General features: G+C 43.2%; 1 protein-coding gene across 6 annotated transcripts in view; it reads right to left on the minus strand.

Annotated features, from left to right (window-relative positions):
* LOC110538551 (RNA binding protein fox-1 homolog 3) overlaps nucleotides 1-21,480 on the minus strand; it is a 412,967-nt gene that overhangs the window by 321,209 nt on the left and 70,278 nt on the right. For all 6 annotated transcript variants that reach the window (XM_090193724.1, XM_090193727.1, XM_036938643.2 and 3 more), the window contains exon 3: nucleotides 16,945-17,073. The gene's annotated coding sequence lies outside the window, so the exon portion shown is untranslated. The remainder of the gene's footprint in view (nucleotides 1-16,944; nucleotides 17,074-21,480) is intronic.

Consider the following 21,480-nt stretch of genomic DNA (forward strand, 5'->3'; position numbering starts at 1 on the left):
CTGGTCACAGCTCAATTGGAGGGAACAATCTGATGCGGCTCCAGTCCAATCAGACATCATGTCGGCTGAGCTGCGATTAAATTGCCCGCACCTGTTCCACAGGGACTGAAGATGTATTGTCTGTGCGCATGGTGGTGCTAGTAGTGGTGGTGGTGGTAGGGGGATAGTGGTTTGTAACCCAGGCCAACCTCCAATTGAGCCCCCCGTCGGTTCAGCGTTTGAAGAATTCACATCAAATAAGATTATTGACCGCCAGGGCCTTTAATGTCCCAGTAGAGAGCCTCTTTCTTTAGCTAGTCTTGCCTTGCCTCAGTCGGCCTGTCTGTCTGTCTGTCTGTCTGATCACCAGGAATTGGTTAACCAGTTACTATACCTGCTAAAACATTATGGTGCCAACATTACAAAGTCAGCCAACACTTTCTGCTGGGCTGTAGTGAACAATAATGCTATAATCCTTTGTACTGTAGTTTCATAATGTCTATAGTTGGACATTATGGTAGCAAATACACAAATCTGACCACAGTACAGTTCTTCAGTGTGGAGAACAAGTGAGAGCAGTGACTTTAGGCCAGTCACTGAAGGAGGCTGAGACATGATAGGGTGAACAGGGGACCTTGTCATCTTGGACCTCAATCTGCTATATAAACACTCTAGCAAATGTTGAATATGCATGCTTTTTCTGATCTCATTGACATAGAAAATTGTCCTTGCCCAAGCCAGTAGACTGCGGGTGAAGGTGCCAAGATACCAGGCTGGGTTTGTCAGGGTTTGAATATTTCATAGCCTAGTAACAATAACCATCAGATCAGACAAAAATACAACAAAAGGGGATTTTATCATTGTTTCTGATACCAATTTTACAAAGCATACTGCTTGTCCATGTGAAAAATACATTGAGTAACCTTTAAGTAACCACATTATAAAAGCATTACATCTGAAGGTCATATAACAACCAGTGAAGGAAGATATGAAGAAAACACTCTCAAACACCAATGTGCAGTACTGCTTGTTGTTTGTTGACATTCAAATGAATTTGCGGTGTTTTCTGCTGGCTCACTCCATCTTGAAACCTCTACGGAGAGAAATGTAAATGAACTAATAACATGGAAGCGAAAATCACTTTGAAGTAGCCTTGGTTTACTTCGGAGCAGTTGTGCTTGGCTTGTAGTAAATTGCTTAAAGCTCACCGCAAACAAAGCATAATGCAAATTGCATGCAATTAATCATTGAGAGGGAGGTTCCCATTTTTATGATTATTAATGGCCTTTGGCCATGCTGTGGGGTCATCTCACCCCTCTGAAATATTTACATCATAAACAGCATGAATTATGGGGGTTACAGGAAGGGCGCTGCTTTAAAATACAGAATCCTTTATTTTCATCAGTGGTCTCAAGACTAGCCTTCCTTCCACATTGTACTCTATGCTAATGAGAGATCCCTCCACGCCATGTCTGGAGGACTTTTAAGGATTCAAATCGCTCTCTGGTCACTTTCTGGAAGCAGGGAGAGTAGCTTCCAGCTCATTAGCTACACTGTAAGATCAACAGGAGTTGGGCTGACAGACACAATAATAATAATAATAATAATAATAGAGATGGAACTCTAATAAAATAGAGGTGTTACTTTTGGAGCTCGGAGAGAAGATAAACATGGAGGGATGTCTTGGATGGTTTCCCCTCCCACTACTGGTCCTACTGACCTTTGACAGCTTGCTTCCAGAAATAGGAGGCATGGAGGATGCTCTCTTCTCTTGCACTGTGTTTCCTCCTACTAAGAGTGGGCAAGTTCACTGTTTCACATGTGTTTACTTCCTCAGAGCATCTGTTGATATAAATAAATAACATTTTGACCTAATATCTATTATGTGGGCAGAGATGTTTACGTTGTACAGTGCTTTTGGAAAGTCCTTTTTTTAAATGATAAAGCCTTATTCTGATAATGATTAAATAAAATACAAAACCCTCAGCAATCTACATACAATACCACATACTGACTGAGCTAAAACAGGTTTTCAGACATTTAGAAAAAACAGAAACACCTTATTTACATAAGTATTCAGGACCCTTTGCTCTGAGACTCGAAAATGAGCTCAGGTGCATCCTGTTTCCATTGATCATCCTTGAGATGTTTCTACAACTTGATTGGAGTCCACCTGTGGTAAATTCAATTGACCGGACATAATTTGGAAAGGCTGTCTATATAAGGTCCCACAGCTGACAGTGCATGTCAGAGCAAAAACCAAGCCAAGAGGTCGAAGGAATTGTCCGTAGAGCTCCGAGACAGGATTGTTTCCAGCACAGATCTGGGTAAAGATACCAAAAAATGTCTGCAGCAATTGAAGGTCCCCAAGAACACATTGGCCTTCATCATTCTTAAATGGAAGACGTTTGGAACCACCAAGACTCTTCTTAGAGCTTGCCGCCCGGCCAAACTGAGCTATCGGGGGAGAAGGGCCTTGGTCAGGGAGGTGACCAGGAACCCGATGGTCACTCTGACAGAGATCTAGAGTTCCTCTGTGGAAATGGGAGAACCTTCCAGAATGACAACCATCTCTGCAGCACTCCACCAATTAGGCCTTTATGGTAGATTGGCCAGACGGAAGCCACTCCTCAGTAAAAGGCACATGACAGCCCACTTGGAGTATGCCAAAAGGCACCTAAAGACTCTCAGACCATGAGAAACAATATTATCTGGTCTGATGAAACCAAGACTGAACTCTTTGGCCTGAATGCCAAGTGTCACGTCTGGAGGAAACCTGGCACCATCCCTACGGTGAAGCATGATGGTGGCAGCATCATGCTGTGGGGATGTTTTTCAGCGGCAGGGACTGGGAGATTAGTCAGCTTTGAGGCAAAGATGAACGGATGTAAACCTGCTCCAGAGTACTCAGGTACTCAGAATGGGGTTAAGGTTCACCTTCGAACAGGACAATGACTCTAAGCACACAGCCAAGACAATGCAGGATTGGCTTTGGGACAAGTCTCTGAATGTCCTTGAGTGGCCCAGCCAGAGCCCGGACTTGAACCCAATCGAACATCTCTAGAGAAACCTGAAAATAGCCATCCAATCCGACAGAGCTTGAGAGGATCTGCAGAGAGGAATGGGAGAAACTCCCCAAATATAAGTATGCCAAGCTTGTAGTGTCATACCTAAAAATAATCGAGGCTGTCATCGCTGCCAAAGGTGCTTCAACGTGAACTGAGTAGAGGGTCTGAATACTTATGTAAATGTAATATTTCCTTTTTTATATGTACACAAATTTCTAAAAACCTGTTTTTGCGTTGCCATTATGGGGTATTGTGTTGATGAGGGTAAACAACTATTTAATCAATCTTATAATAAGGCTGTAACATAACAAAATGTGGAAAAAGTCAAGGGGTCTAAATACTTTCCGAATGCACTGTATATACTGTACTGTACAAAGCGTGAGAGAATGTTTGTTAATGTATGTATATATAAAGGTATAAACATTGTTATTTTCTATCTTGACTTATGCCTGGTTTATCCAGCAATTAGTGGTCCTGAATATCCATGTGGTGTTAAGAATGAAGAATAATGAAATTATTATATTCTATAAACTGCAATTCAATTCTAATTCTATTCTATATTGCATTATATGCTATCCTATTCTCTATGACAGCGTCAGACTAGTGTTACCTCATCCAGTGCAGAAAGAAAGGAAATCGCCCTTGGAGCAGATCATCAGGAGAGAGAGGAAGCCTCCACCTCCTGTTGTTTGTCCGGGATGCCAAGCTCACGGCACACTGTGCCAGGCCCCATGCGGGCACCCAGGCCGGCCGGAAAAGACAGAGCTGTTGGCCGACTGAGGGATGGCCAGAGCCAACATGACGCCCATGCCAGGGAGAGAAACTGTGTCCAGCTTCTGCTAGCTAACGCCTCGCTCCCCTTCCCCATGGGTGCCGAGCAGACCTCAGGGGAAGGATGCTACCATCAGGGGAGCACTGGTCCATCCGGGCTGCGCCGGCAGACACACATTTTGAGCACAGCCCCCCATGTGGCGGTGAGTGGGAGGTTGTGGCTAGGCAGGCTAGCATTTGGAACAGAGCTCCTAGCCCCAGCTTCTCATGTGGAGGGATACTGCTGCTCCACTGTGTATTCCTCTCTCTCTTATTGCTCTTAACATCGATGGCTAATTTAAGTCAAAACTCTGCATGCTGCCAGTGAGCACTGAATAACGTGACCACTTTCCATTTCATGTCCCCAGATTAGAGAGAATATCACATGAGGCACGTGTCAAGCAGTCTTTTTGCCAGCTCTTTCCCAAATATGCACTCTTGACATTAAAAAGTAGAGGAGGCGGTAAAATGAAGGCACTCCGCCATTTTCAAGTTGAACATCTTCACAGAGTTATTGAAATCTAATGGTATTGTGACTTTTCTCTCGTATACAGGAGAGCAAGCTGTCAAATGACAAACTTACTTAAGTATTCCACTCAGTCTCACACTCAGAAAAGTATAATGGTGTTTTTGTTACGCAGTGTCAGACTTATCATCCGTTTATGTAATACAGCTTTGATTATTCATAAACTAATTAATCCTAATCCTTTTTGTGATATGGCAGATGCATTTAGTACACACTGTGCTGTTGAATTACAGGTTTTACTTTACCATAAAATAATTGGTAATTCTTCTTTAAACTAAATCGGTTTAACTTGCTATGTTTTAACTCATGTACACCACCAGGTGTAAAAAGTACTGCAAATATGAGCTATTTCTCTGCTCCTCAGTAGACCCGCACCAAATGCTACTGCTCTTATTCTGTCTTTGGCTAGAGAGCCATTTGTTTGCCAGTGTACAATAATGGCGGCGGAAACAGGTGGAATATTGCTGCAGCAGCTCACCCATATGGACCAAAGTCTCGCTTGCCAAGTCCAAAATTCACACTTACAAGCACATCTGGAGCAGAATCTCCATATTAATTGCCAGTTAATGTGTTTACACACAACAAGGATTAAGCCGTGAGGGAAGTTGGTTGACCTGGGTGGGTCAGAGGAAAGGTGAATACTCAGTTTGACAGACAGAAGGGAGAGGATGTCCAAGACAAGTGTGGGCTGAGGCAAACAACTTATTAAATAAACATGCCAGCTTTTCGACAACATCTGTTGGCACAATGTTGTTCTACTTGTGCTATATTACAGGCTGGCTATCACGCCCTGACCGTAGATTGCTTTGTATGTTTCTATTTTTAGTTTGGTCAGGGTGTGATGTGGGTGGGTATTCTATGTTTTCTTCTATGTTTGTATTTCTATGTGTTTGGCCTGGTATGGTTCCAAATCAGAGGCAGCTGTCAATTGTTGTCTCTGATTGAGAACCATACTTAGGCAGCCTGGTTTCGCCCTTGAGTTGTGGGTAGCTGTTTTGTGTATTCACCTGACAGAACTGTTTCGTTTCTTCCTTTCACTTTCTTATTTTGTTTTGTATGTTCAGTCTAATAAATTAACATGGACATTTACCACGCTGCATATTGGTCCGATCCTTCCTACTCCTCCTCAGACGACGAAGAGATTCGTTACACTGGCGCTCGAATACGGCTAACAATTCCAAAACAAAGATGGAGAAATAACTACTTTAGCCCACAATAAACCTCAAATTGGTCAAGCCCCACTGTATCTTCATCCCGTCACTCCCTGACACACACCCTGATTAGTGCCGGGATGTCTGACCCACACGAGGCATTTAAAGAGAACAGGCAACACTTCTTCAGGGGTCAAGCAGACCTCATTTAATCTGAAATAGAAGATAGAGCCAGGCACCTGAGCCCTTTAGACACGCCTCCCCCGTGGTCCTCCTAACGCCTCCCCAAGACTGGCTCCACTGTGTCCTCTCTGTCTCTCAGAGGGTTCAGATTAGACAGGCATCCTAATGAGAGATTTAGTGTATAGAGATAATTATGGGGAAAGGCGACATCTCTCTTAGGCCTAATGAGGGAGATAAGGGTTCTTCAGTGACTCCTCCTCCCACCCTGTCACTGGATGGGCCTTCTAGTTGTCAAACACAATCAGCTGGAAAAACACACTCGCCCAAGTCATGTCTAGACACACGCCAAGTGCAGACACTCTCTAAGACATATCCACACACAAACTGATGAATACACACACAGAGCGATACACACACAGAGCGATACACACACAGAGAGATACACACACAAACACAGTCCAGTGTGTACTAACCGACACCGGCGGCTACGCTGCTAGCGCACGTCTCTTCTGCCTTTAATGCAATCCCTGATATCTCTGACGTTCCATAAATCAACCACCTGGCAGATTAGGGGGCAAAATGAGTGAACTAAATCAAAAATGTGTGCTCTTGTTTATTGCTTTAGAGAGTTAGCTGGAGAAGCGGAAGCCACCGTGCGATGATGAGGCAGCCCCTCTGGAGATGGCCGCTCACACACACTGGCAGAGGAGCTAATACAGACTTTCATTAGGAGGTACACTTCAACACAGTGTCGTAGTATTTACAGTCTCACACTGGGGAAACAAATAAACTGCGTGATTAACAAGTTTTCCTGATGCCTGGTGCTTCACTGTGCGCACACCAGAGTGCCACCTCGCCGACATAATGATTCTTAATGGTTTCTTAATGACTTCTTAATGACTTCATCAGGAAGATCCTGCAACAGCACATTCTGACAAGCAGGGCCACCCCTGAGACCTAAGATCACACCACAGTGATTCCCTCATGTCGTTTCTGTTCATATAGCGCAAGCTTTAAATCTGCATGGCTGAGATATCTCTGCAGGCCCAAAAGTCAATAGCATCTGATTCATTACTACAGACACGTGACGTGACCTGAGCAGGGAAATACACTACGAAGCAAATAAGGCTGTCAGCTTTGATGTTGGGAATTTCAAAGGAATCATATAAATATCCATATCCTTTCATGTTTAAAGAGATGGAGACATTAAGTGTAGTCAGGGTGAAAAACAGCATATACAAGCCCTGCAGTGACTGTAGAAGTGGTCTGGTACAAAGAGATGGGAAAGGACACGTATTGGTGATGTTGTTGACACCTGCCCAGACAAAAGGTTGCTACTCAAACAACTGGTAAAGAATAAAAAGAGGTCGTTGAGTTGAGGAAACACACTGCGGTCATTGGTTTAAACTTCTCCAAGCATTTAATAACATAGAATTTTCCGGGTCACCTCAATGTCAGTGAACAACAGATACTTTGAAGCGTGAAGTACATTTAGCGTGGGCCATTGGAGACTGGCATGTCACTTCCCGCCAGTGTATACCAGTTAGACTGACAAATTGCTGAGGTAACTGTGGGAGCTAAAAGCTCAGTAACCATTTCATCTCGACCATATTCTACTGGGAGATTAAAACAAGGATCTTGTCTCTCCTTGCATAAATTCATCATTATTTCAGTAAAATATAACTCACAACATTGCTCCATAGACCACTATCCTCTTCATTCCGCTGAGCCACTGACAACAGGTCAAAGATTTATGTGATCAGAAATGTGTTTACATATCCCTTTAAAAAAATACATTTTCAAAATGAAAAGCCCTCCGATATAAATCACAGCTGGGTTAAATAACGTGTCAAGTTGATTTCTGGAAAACAAGCGAGAGAAGCAAATCATTTTATCATATCCATAAGGGTCGTACGGTGGGCATTCAATCACGTACGCATTTAACAATTGGTTAACAAATTGTATTGGCAAAGAAGCGGCGACTGCACGGCAAATTACACCTGTCCTGATGGATGTCCTCTTTACGGCCTGGGAAAGCAGGCCGAAGGGCCGTGGAGAGATGACTAGACGTCAGCCAGCCAAGCACTCAAACATGATGCATGGCCAGCCATGTGTCACCGTTTGGCAAAGATGAGAGGAAAATATGCACCTCCCAGATTCCTGGGCACAGATCACAGACAAACACGCTCTCATGTTAATCCACTGACCACAGGGAGGCCGAAGGGGCTTTAGTTTGGGTACGGGGTGATATGATTCCCTTTAATCATTGCTGCACCTGAAGTTCTGTTTGGCCTTTTTGATCAAATGAGGCCAAACGATCAGATTGCCAAACGTGTTCACTACTCCAAAAATGATAGATGTATCTACAGTCAGGTCCAAAATGACTGGCACCCTTGATAAAGATGAGCAAAAAATACAAATACTGAGCTATATTGTATGCTAAAATAATTGGCTAATTATAAAATTTCATACTAATAAAATTGCTCAGAGAAAGAGATTTTGTGATATGTTTTTCTCTTAAAAAGATAGGGGTAGAGAGATTTGCCACCCCTGTTTTTAATAACTTTTAATACCTCACCTTGCGAGGATATAACGGCACTGAGCCTTTTCTAAAATGTTTTATGAGATTGGAAAACACAATGGGAGGGATCTTAGACCATTTCTCCATACAGAATCTTTCCAGATCCTTGATATTCTTCATCTGCTCTTATGTTATTATTTTTAATGAACAAAATACCAAAGCAGAAACAATACAACAACATGCCCACACTCACCCACAATCACACACAACAACATGCCCACACTCACCCACAATCACACACAACAACATGCCCACACTCATCCACAATCACACACAACAACATGCCCACACTCACCCACAATCTCACACAACAACATGCCCACACTCATCCACAATCACACACAACAACATGCCCACACTCATCCACAATCACACACAACAACATGCCCACACTCATCCACAATCACACACAACAACATGCCCACACTCATCCACAATCACACACAACAACATGCCTACACTCACCCACAATCACACACAACAACATGCCCACACTCATCCACAATCACACACAACAACATGCCCACACTCACCCACAATCACACACAACAACATGCCCACACTCACCCACAATCACACACAACAACATGCCCACACTCACCCACAATCACACACAACAACATGCCCACACTCATCCACAATCACACACAACAACATGCCCACACTCATCCACAATCACACACAACAACATGCCCACACTCACCCACAATCACACACAACAACATGCCCACACTCACCCACAATCACACACAACAACATGCCCACACTCACCCACAATCACACACAACAACATGCCCACACTCACCCACAATCACACACAACAACATGCCCACACTCGCCCACAATCACACACAACAACATGCCCACACTCATCCACAATCACACACAACAACATGCCCACACTCACCCACAATCACACACAACAACATGCCCACACTCACCCACAATCACACACAACAACATGCCCACACTCATCCACAATCACACACAACAACATGCCCACACTCATCCACAATCACACACAACAACATGCCCACACTCGCCCACAATCACACACAACAACATGCCCACACTCGCCCACAATCACACACAACAACATGCCCACACTCACCCACAATCACACACAACAACATGCCCACACTCACCCACAATCACACACAACAACATGCCCACACTCATCCACAATCACACACAACAACATGCCCACACTCATCCACAATCACACACAACAACATGCCCACACTCATCCACAATCACACACAACAACATGCCCACACTCACCCGCAATCACACACAACAACATGCCCACACTCACCCACAATCACACACAACAACATGCCCACACTCACCCGCAATCACACACAACAACATGCCCACACTCATCCACAATCACACACAACAACATGCCCACACTCATCCACAATCACACACAACAACATGCCCACACTCATCCACAATCACACACAACAACATGCCCACATTCGCCCACAATCACACACAACAACATGCCCACACTCACCCACAATCACACACAACAACATGCCCACACTCACCCACAATCACACACAACAACATGCCCACACTCATCCACAATCACACACAACAACATGCCCACACTCATCCACAATCACACACAACAACATGCCCACACTCATCCACAATCACACACAACAACATGCCCACACTCACCCACAATCACACACAACAACATGCCCACACTCACCCACAATCACACACAACAACATGCCCACACTCGCCCACAATCACACACAACAACACGCCCACACTCGCCCACAATCACACACAACAACATGCCCACATTCGCCCACAATCACACACAACAACATGCCCACACTCGCCCACAATTACACACAACAACATGCCCACACTCACCCACAATCACACACAACAACATGCCCACACTCACCCACAATCACACACAACAACTTGCCTACACTCGCCCACAATCACACACAACAACATGCCCACACTCGCCCACAATCACACACAACAACATGCCCACACTCACCCACAATCACACACAACAACATGCCCACACTCACCCACAACAACATGCCCACACTCACCCACAATCACACACAACAACATGCCCACACTCGCCCACAATCACACACAACAACACGCCCACACTCACCCACAATCACACACAACAACATGCCCACATTCGCCCACAATCACACACAACAACATGCCCACACTCGCCCACAATTACACACAACAACATGCCCACACTCACCCACAATCACACACAACAACATGCCTACACTCACCCACAATCACACACAACAACATGCCTACACTCACCCACAATCACACACAACAACATGCCTACACTCACCCACAATCACACACAACAACATGCCTACACTCACCCACAATCACACACACAACAACATGCCGTCACCTCGATTCAAGCACCACACTCTCCGAGATTGTCCATATACGGCCTCCAAACTCTGTCAAATATGTCTGGTCTTTGTTTGACTTTATAATATATAGAGTCTAGTGGGAAGTAATTAGATAGTTCTGTCCTCCAGTTTGTTATTAAGGGTGAATATGAGGCTTTCCAATGTATTGCAGCATTTAGACCTAGATAACAAAACTTTCTCTGATATTCATCACCAATATTTACATTTCCCAACAGACATAATAGTGGAGGTGGATGGATATACATTCTTAGACACAATGAAATGGTAGCACATACAGTATATTATCCCAAAATGGTGTTAGTTTGTCACAGGACCACAGCATTGTGATTGTTGTATCTCCAACAGGAATGTGACATTTCTGGGTGCATTACATGCATCCTGGCAGGAGTGTAATAAGTCCTTATGAATTATATAACAGTAGTAGGTTGTAGGAGCAGGTATGAACATTTTCATGTATCTGTGACCAACAGTTCTCCTCAATTTGTTTCAGTATCTATGCTCGATGCCTTTGGTTCATCCAGACTCTGTTGAAGCGATTGAATAAGATTTCTGAATTGTAAGAACTATAAGAAATCGGCCACATGCTCCAAATTCCTGATGCCAGTTAAGAACCAGGACTGAAATGTGTCATTAAATGTTGGAGGTGAGTTCACCCCAAATAGGGGTGCTTGGCAACATTGCTTCTTTCCACCTCATTCATTTATGTAAATCTTCCCAAATACGAATGAGAATCATTGGCTTGTCCGTTTTTTTCTTCAATACCTTGGGCCTGAACTAGTGAATATATTTTAGATCACAGGGTATGACATGTATGTCTTCTATACTCCTCCATAGACAAGGATTGTCTGTTGTACATTGTTTAAGTGAACGCAGTTGTGCAGCCCAGTAATACATCTTAACATGATGCAGTCCAAGACCTCCAGATTCATAGTGTTAAACAGTCTATTTGACTCTTGAGGTCTTTCCTGCCCAAATAAAGTTGGAGAGCAGGCCATTTATTTAATTTAAAAAGTTGGATGGAATTGAAACTGACAAGGCCTGGAATAAGTATATCAGCATTGGTAATATATTCATTTTGATTATGTTGATCCTACATAACATAGAAATAGGGAGAGATCTCCATCTCTGAACATCAGAGTCAAGCCTATCTATTAAAGGACAGTGATTCATTGTATATGCCTCCTCCAGATTGCATGGTATCAGTACACCCAGGTATTGCATATGTGTCTTTATCCATTTCCACTTCAATGTACTTCCTAACGTTGAAAAGTCGTAATTAGAAAGGATAAGTAAGGATAAGCAACATAGGCTTTAGTAATTTGGGAAGAAAGTGTCTGTAACATTCCACTGGGAGTACATCATTACCAGGAGAGTTCCTGTTTTGTACATTATAGATGGCCTCCAACAGTTTACCTGGGGTAATGTTTCTATCATATACATTTTCTCTGCTTCACTTATAGTTGCTAAAATGGCCTCATTAAGGAAATAGTTTATATCATCCTTTGAATGTTTTCAGATTGATACAGTTTGTGATGAAAGGTTTTAAAGACTATTTCAGAAGTATCCATTGTTATGCTACCATCTGGGGTTCGAATGCTATGGGTGATATGTTCTTCTTCCTTACTTTACCAAGCAAGCATTTTCCCTGCACTTTCACCTTGCTCAACATATTGGTGCTTGGATTTCATGGCAGCAATCTCTGCATACCGGGTGTTTATTGTGCCATATTCAAGCTTCAAAGTGTTCAACTGTTGAAGGATGTCAACCTTTCTATCTAAACTGTGTGGATTTTCTGTTCTAGTATTTCTAACCACAGGTTTTCAATAGGGTTCAAGTCTGGAGATTAAGATGGCCATTGCAAAATGTGGATTCTCTGGACAATTAACAATTTATTTGTGGATATTGATAGTTGGGCTTATTGACTTGCTGGAAGATCCACTTGCGGCCAAGTTTCAGCCTCCTAGCAGAGGCAAACAGGTTTATGGCTAAACTGTCCTGGTACTGGGCAAAGTACCACAGGACCAGAGGAAGCAGAATAGCCCCATAACATAAAAAATACTACACCATATCTTAGAGGAGGTATGGAGTTATTTTTTCTTACGTAACTTTCTTTGACACCAAACCTGCCACTAGTGGGCGTGGCCAAAGAGCTCTATTGTCATGTCATTCAACGAATGTAAATGCCTGGAGTTTGCTAAATGGCATTGGCACTTGAATTGGAACTGGTGCTATGATCAGACGACATAAAAATAAGGCTCTTTGGCCGCGCACTCCAGTGGTGGTTTTGGCATCGAAATAAGAATGCATAAGCAGAAAAGAACCCCATACCTACCATCTTTCTACAGGTCCTGGGGCCCTTGTTAAGGTCAACAGCATCATGAACTTCACCCAGTACCAGGACATTTTTGCCAAAAACGTGGTTGCCTCTGCTAGGAGGCTGAAACTTGGGACGTAAGTAGATCTTCCAGCAAGACAATAACCCCAAGCACACATCAAAATCCACAAATGGTTAATTGACTACAAAAATCAACATTTTGCAATGGCCATCTCAGTCTCCGGACTTGAACCCCATTGAAAACCTGTGGTTTGAATTGAAGAAGGCAGTTCATAAGTGCAGACAAAGGATATCAAGGATCTGAAATAATTATGTATGGAGAAATGGTCTAAGATCCCTCCTAATGTGTTCCCCAATGTCATAAAACATTTTAGAAAAAGGCCCAGTGCCGTTATTTTCCTAAGGTGAAGTATTGAAAGGTATATAAAACAGGGGTGCAAATCATTTTGACCCCTATCTTCTTATGAAATAAATATTACTTGTCAAACAAAATCTGTTTCTCTGAGCAATTATATAAGTATAAAATAATAATTTCCCAATTGTTTTAGCATACAATATAGCTCAGTATTTGTTACATTTATTTTTTGGTCTTTTTTCCTGACTGTACATTAACTTTTGAGAAAAATAAACAAATATGTAACAGTTTTATGGGTGAGAGAGGAGCCTTATTTGTGAATGTTCTGTTCTGTGTGGCTCCATAGTGTGTCAAAGTCATGCATTGTGACCTTCCTCCAGAGGCCTGTGAAACACATCCTGTATCAATTAGAACACTGGGGAGTCTGACTAGATGTGGAGAGGAGACCTAGAGAGCACACAGCTCCACTGCGTTGACGATCCACAACAACGTCTGGAGCAACAACACAACACGGACCAACTGACTGACTAGCTGGGTAGCTGGCTGGGGCCCCAAGGTGGACCAGGATTCACTCCTTGTTCCAATTTGCAAGGGGGATTACTTATTTTTCATTATTCCACATTTATATATATATATTATTGGGCTCTCCATTCATTTTTTAAAGCACCTGAAGGAAAACCAGATCAAGCAAACTGCATAAATACTGTCAGATGGAATAGATGATGACAGCGGGTCAAGTTGCGAGTGAGTCACGTCTCTCGGCTCCTGGAAGAAAGTGATTACCGTAACACGTCGCTGACAATCTCGCCCAAGATAATCCTATTTCTCACATGGAGCTCAAATTGTATTATGTCACTATGTTTTTCGCATATTGTATCAAAAACTGGATAAAGATATGCACACTATCAGGGAAATTAAGAACAAGAGGAAAAAACGTAGCCCCGGGGTTGGCATTGAGGCATGTCATTTTGTTGAGCTCTCTGGTTTCTGAGCAAAGATGGTTTCTCTGGCGGTTGTGTAGAAAGAGACAGAGAGAGAGAGAGAGAGAGAGAGGGAGGGTGGGAGGGAGGGAGGGAGGGAGAAAGAACGTGTGGCGTAAAGGCTTGCTCTCCACCCAGATGAACAGATGGCACCGCCTAAGTGCAGAGATTCATTTTATATCTCCATCCCATGTTGCCGCGCGGCAGACGTGGGCTTTCTCTTTTTTCAGATGTTATTTTACAGGATGATGGATACACACGATGCTTAAGCTAATGAGGAGTGGGTGTTTCTTTGTCTTTATTTCCTCCTCTCTCTCTCTCTCTCCCGCTCACTCTGCCTCCCTCTCCCGCTGTCACATCACCTTCCCTTGCAGAGCTCATGCTAGCCATTCTCCCTCAAACCCACGCCTGGAGCTCAAACCTATACAGGCTTTTGGATATGCCCCACAATCTGAGTAGTCGGTGTTTACAGCTGGTGTTAAGACCTGGGTGGATTCCTGAAAACACAGTTGACTGGATGAAGTGAAGCACGATGAAGTGAAGCAAGATTATGCTCAAGACTTGAACACACTCTCAACAGTCCCTCTGTTACATCCCTTCAAAAGCTACATAAAACCTTGCCGTTCACCAGGAGAGATGGAAATGAGTGCTATGAACAGATGAACAGGAAGAGTCTGAATTGGGAGAGAAGCCAAGAAGGCCCAGCAGCCAATGAGGATGCTCCCACACACCAGGCAGGTAAACTTGCCGGGTCGTTAATGGCTGTTGTTTACTGAAGCCTCCCAATAGAGGAGACTAGCTGACCCATGTCTGCAGCCAGTGAGTGGTACAAATGGCAAACATCTCCTGGAGTCATTATTTATGCAGGAATGCCCTTGGGAGTCTTTGCACTTGTTTACACAGTCACGGCACAGTCCATTCATGACGGCTTCAAGTAAATGAGCCGCTATCCACCAATTTGTCCTGGATGACGAGGCTTTGAGACCCCGCTACCCAACGCCACTGGGGGAAGGAGGGGGGACGGCACGGAACACAACCCCTCTGTACTGTAAACAACCAACCTGAAACCAGGGACACAAAGACCCAAGGGTATGGGAAAGTTCTGTGGTGCTGACGGGAGCAGATCACAGTGTTTCTAGGATACTTGGATAAAGGGCGAAATCTCTGCCTTTGCTTAGTACTTGAAAATGTGTATGCATTAGATATGTCATTGCAAATGATACACAGAGAGAGGAATGATGGAGGGAATTCAATTTGGCACTTAAAGAATTCAAAGCAAAACAACTCCTCCGTACAGTTCTCAGGTTCTCCTACAAAGCGGTCAGAAAGAAGATAAGCATAAGACATGGCTGAGAGGGAGGAAAAATGGGCTAATTTAACATGCTTCCCCCTAAACCACTCCAAACCTCCAGAGTTTAATTGCTGGGAGGCAACATTATCCCCTGCAACATTGTGTCTGTCTCTTGGCTGGGATTCAAATGGGTACCTGCTGTATCCACTCCCTACACAATACGGTGCCCACTGAGCCATATCATCCTCTCAGGCCCTCCTCTTCAGGAGAGGCACATTCAAAAAAACTCCTCTTCCCCATCTTTGTCATGGTGTTTATTTTGAATAAGAGCAATCAGTACCACCATGTACACCACAACACACCGGTGAGCCATAGAGAAGGTGACACAGAACAGGACTTAAACAAAGATACTTTTGATTTGCTGCTGAGAGATTTGAGGCTATTTTTCCATTCCTCCCCGCAACTCCCTGGAGTGGCCATATTTCTGCTTATGTTCAAATGTGAATCAGTCACATGGGCTGTTGGATTCCTGCTGAATCATCCTACGCTCCATCACCGAGCCAGCCCTGCGCTTTTCAAAGTAACTACTCTCTATGCAAGAAGAAAACAAACACAAACCCATGCCACGTCTCCTTCTGACACCACTTTCAAGTTCCCTTGAAAAGGAAAATGATGACTAGCTTTGAGGTGAGTGTGAAAAGATTCAACACATTTCCACCTAACTGCAGAAGCGGACTAATTTGAATGAGATCTATTGTATACTGCAGTTCAGTGATAGATTTTAGTTAAATCAAACATGCGTTCGTAATTCATAGTGAAGTAAACAAGTAACTCTGCTATTTGATGCTGAGAGTGAGACTGTCATTGAGTACACAGGACACAGGGAAATACTAATTCCTGATAATATTGTCTTTTGGTAGAGTATACAATTTAATTATTTCTTATAATTTTTAAAATTAAATGATATTTTATTAACAATACATAACATTTATATACAAACGACAACATCATACAAACATCAACTACATCGCACCTGCCCAGACCCACTAGCCCCCCCCCCATGTCCGGCACCCACATCACTTTCTGCCACATGAAGGTTTACTTCTAAGATAACTTTATTCATATGAGGATAAGGAACCAGTATCCTACATGTTGGTGAAAGGAGTCTCGTTCTGTAGTATGTGTAACAGCTATCTACACAGGGTGGTAAATGTTCACATTTGTAACAGTCTTACCTGTCTCAGAGGTCAGTTGATCACTGTTCGCTGGTCTTGGGGCTAATAGTCATTGTCTAGTGCCGTGTAAGTCTTCAGTGGTGCTGCAAGCCTAAGCCAGTCTCAGCATCACTCTGTGTGAAGCAGCGTCTGCGAGACAAAGGACAGCAACATCTGCTATGAAACACCACAGTATGTACTGTATCAAACATCCCATTTATAGGTCTGTGTGGAACCATTCTGACACTGTGGCTCCTCCTCACACAGGGCTACAGTAGTTTCCCTGATACCACTTCATGTGGTAATGTTGCTTCGCCAGGGGAGGTATGGCTAATGCTGCCTTAGCTTGAGGCTGTATTATAAGTGGCACACTCAGCATAATATACAGTAGTGTTACTGAGTGAGAGGAGCTATTTTAAGCATCCACTTGTGTTGGCAAATATTAGTGGAATGAAACTAGTTTTGTCTATTAAACTGATATTCATAGGCTAGCCCTGTATTAGCACAGGAGACTAACCATAGAAGCTATATGTCAACAGGGATAACCTTCTGTTTCATTGTTAGGGAAAATGCATTCAGAATGCAATCAAATAACAAGGGAGCACAGGCTGAACATGAAAGGCTACATGAAGGAACACAAGCTCCTTCTAGAGGTCACATACACATAACAATGATACACTGCTGACAAGGGGAAAATATGAGGACTTTTGAAGCACTGTGGAAATGTATGAAGAAACGGATGTAAGGGTCATTTTACAGAGCAATACCATTAACACTGCTGCCCTTGTCTGTACTGGAACAGACACGCACACTCGCGCACACACACACACACACACACACACACACACACACACACACACACACAAACACACACACACACACACACACACTCTCTTTTACTCTCTCTATTACACACACACACACAAGCACACTTTTACTCTCTTTATCACACACACACACACACACACACACACACACACACACACACACACACACACACACACACACACACACACACACACACACACTCGCTCTCCCTCACACACACACACCTCCCCACAAAACAGCATTTGTCTCTCTTCATTCCTTCTCTTTTCTCCTCTGAGTAGGAGAGGTGGACATTTTAACTGCGTCTGCCAGGAGATGTCTTCCTTTCACCTTGACGGCCATATAATGAACTTTCTCATTTTGAGCTGAGCTGAGCTTACACAGTCAGTCAGCTATTTTCTCTTAGAGAACTTCTTTTCTTTCGTCTTCTGTCATATCCCTCTGTGGTTTTGTCAGGGTGATCTCCAGAGTGAACGTGTGCCTTTATATTAAAGAGATGGGAGACATTTGTGTTGGGTATTCAAGCATCCACTTCATTTAAGGTCCCAATATAACATAAAGTAGGGAGGGTACTGATACGATTGTCTTTTTTTAAATGGGGCCAAATATTAACTAAGTATTTAGGTCTAGGTATTCTATAATAATTTACCAGAAGGAAAAATGGCAAAGAAAATCCATTTGTTTTTGATTCCAATTATGTAACAAGATACTATAACAGTACGGATTTACTTCCTGTATCAATACATACAGTGTACTCTGGAAGGGGACATTTACCGGGCATCATGGACACATGCACGCACGCACGCACGCACACACACACACACACACACACACACACACACACACACACACACACACACACACACACACACACACACACACACACCATTGCACACATTTGCACACACGGTGGGCTGGCAGGGTGCGTTCATAGACAGCTGGTGAAGACAGGGTGTGCTCTGGCTGCTAGAAGGAGCTGATTCAGGTGACATCTGTGCCTCCTGTTGCAGTGCAATAGTAGAAACACTAAAAGTGAATTACAACATTAATGACAGTGCTCTGCAAGCTGTCGTTCCACATTACACATCCATTATTCCTTGCATGGCTACTCAGAGGAATCGTTAAGGAATAGCCCCCCCAAAAATGCCTCTCTCTCTCTCTCGCCATCAATCTATCTATCATTCATCATTCACATACCTCCCAATTTCCCACTTTTAAAGGCCCTATACAGCCATTTTATATCAATATCAAATTTCTGTGCAACCTTGGTGAAATCTCATATGTGAGTAGTGCAGATGATTGGCCAGTAGTACAACAACATGTATGTGATAGTGGAGTGGAATGCTTGTGCCGTCTGCCTGAGGGGACAGGCTGAGAGGAAGACTGGCTGGATGCACACAACCATGATGGCAGGCACCCGGCCGCCTGATAGGCATCACATAGACATCTCCCAGCTGTCACCCTTCACCACACTTTCAATAACTTCAAATCCCCCTAAAACTCATAGAATAGAGGCGCAGTCGATCACTCATAGCTCCCTTCACTCTTCCCTGCTCTACAGGGAAATAACAGCAGAAAGAGAGAAACAGTCAGGATCTCATCCTCTCCTCTCCAACAGGAAAGCACCAGGCACCATCCCCCTAAGGACATGGGGAGAACAAGGCTTTCATCATTTGGGTTAAGAAACAATAACCAAGATTGGTAACACTTTACATTAAGTTGCCCCGATCGCGATGTACAGTAACTACACAGTTATAACTGAAGTAACAACATAGTAGCTCCATAGGTGTTGCTATGTAATTACATAGTAATAAGGTTGTATCGCGACCAGTTATAGCCTAATATTAATACAAAGACCACATGGAAACTTGGAGTAATCTATATATGGTTGGTTAGATGAGGACATCTAGAAGGCTGCTATATATATACTGAACAAAAATATAAACACAACATGCGACAATTTCAAAGACTGAGTCACAGTTCATATAATCTATGGATTTCACATGACTGGGCAGGGGCGCAGCCATGGATGGCCCTGGGAGGACATAGGCCCACCCACTTGGGATCCAGGCCCACCCACTGGGGAGCCAGGCCCAGCCAATCAGAATAATATTTTCCCCCACAAAACGGCATTATTACAGACAGAAATACTCCTCAGTTTCATCAGCTGTCCAGGTGGCTGGTATCAGACGATCCCGCAGGTGAAGAAGCCGGTTGTGGAGGTCCTGGGCTGGCACGGTTACACGTGGTCTGTGGTTGTGAGGCCAGTTGAATGTACTGCCAAATTCTCTAAAACGACATTGGAGGCGTCTTATGGAAGTGAAATTAACATTAAATTATCTGGCAACAGCTCTGGTATACATCCCTGCAGTCAGCATGTCAATTGCACTCCACCTTAAAACTTGAGACATCTGTGGCATTGTGCTGTGTGACAAAAATGCAAATTTTAGAGTGGCCTTTTATTGTCCCCATCACAAGGTGCACCTGTGTCATGATCATGCTGTTTAATCAGCTTCTTGATATGCCACACCTGTCAGGTAGATGGATTATCTTGGCAAAGGAGGAATGCTCACTAACAGAGATATAAACAAATTTGTGCACACAATTTGAGAGATATAAGTGTTGTGTCTTTGGCATCATTAAAGTGAAGACTGTTATTTTATCAAATCGATTCTCTGTAATTATTATTACGTGATTAAACTAATCATGTAAATGTAATTAACTAGGAAGTTGGGGCACCAAGGAAAATCTTCAGATTACAAAGTTATAATTTTCCAAATGTAACTCTTCAGATATTTTAATATCTGATCAATTAGTCTTCTAATTAATGAATTATTCTTTACCTCATGTTAGTCTCATTCCAAACGTCGTTGTTATCTGCATGAACCCAGCCTTTACTATGAATCATCCATACAATTGTCTTAATCATTTATTTACTAACTAACTAAATAATCACAGAAATGCATAAACAAACAAACAGTAGATATGGTTACAAGGAAATAATAGGGGAGGTTCCCTAGTGGGCTAAGCTGATATGACGACTTGGGGGACAAAGGGAAGTGGGTGTGGACTGAGAAAGGCGGGAAAGACAAAAGAGTCACTACACAGTTGATAATTATATTAATTGAAATGCTAAAATGCTAAAATGCTAAATCCTTTGCACATGAACGCTCACTCATTCGGGAATAATTGCAATCAATATATATTTACGCTAAGTGTGTCGTCGTGATCTCTGTTGGAATTGTCTGTCTTTCTGTTGGAAAGTTCACCCAAGCGTCTCTCTGCTTCCCTGGAGTCTTTCGTTGGTTAGAATGGATACTTCAGAGTACCATTCAGAAATGTTCTTATAGAATAAATGTTTCGGCGGTTGTCGGTCTTCACATTACAGGTTGACATAATTTCTAGCTGCAGACTAGTAATTAGAATGTATGATTTGCTCTTATTTTGTCGGGATCGATAGTCTCAGAGTTGTATGGTGGTATGATTAGGAGTTCAACAACCATTACAACCTTACCTTATACTGAGGTTTTTGTGGTCTCTACTCAACCTTCGCCCCCTCCGCTGACTGAGGTACGCGTGGTCTAAAGAGGATTTCTTCAGGTGGGTTTTTTATTCGTAACAGTAGAAAAGGGCTGTCCCATGAGCCAGATCATGTCTGTGCTCATGGGGGCGGGCCAATGACTTAGTTCAACTTTAAAGGGAATACAATTCTCTCACATTAACATCATT

The sequence above is a fragment of the Oncorhynchus mykiss genome, chromosome 12 (genome assembly GCF_057628025.1).
Source record: "Oncorhynchus mykiss isolate SJ-2025 chromosome 12, ASM5762802v1, whole genome shotgun sequence".
Taxonomy (NCBI): Eukaryota; Metazoa; Chordata; class Actinopteri; order Salmoniformes; family Salmonidae; genus Oncorhynchus; species Oncorhynchus mykiss.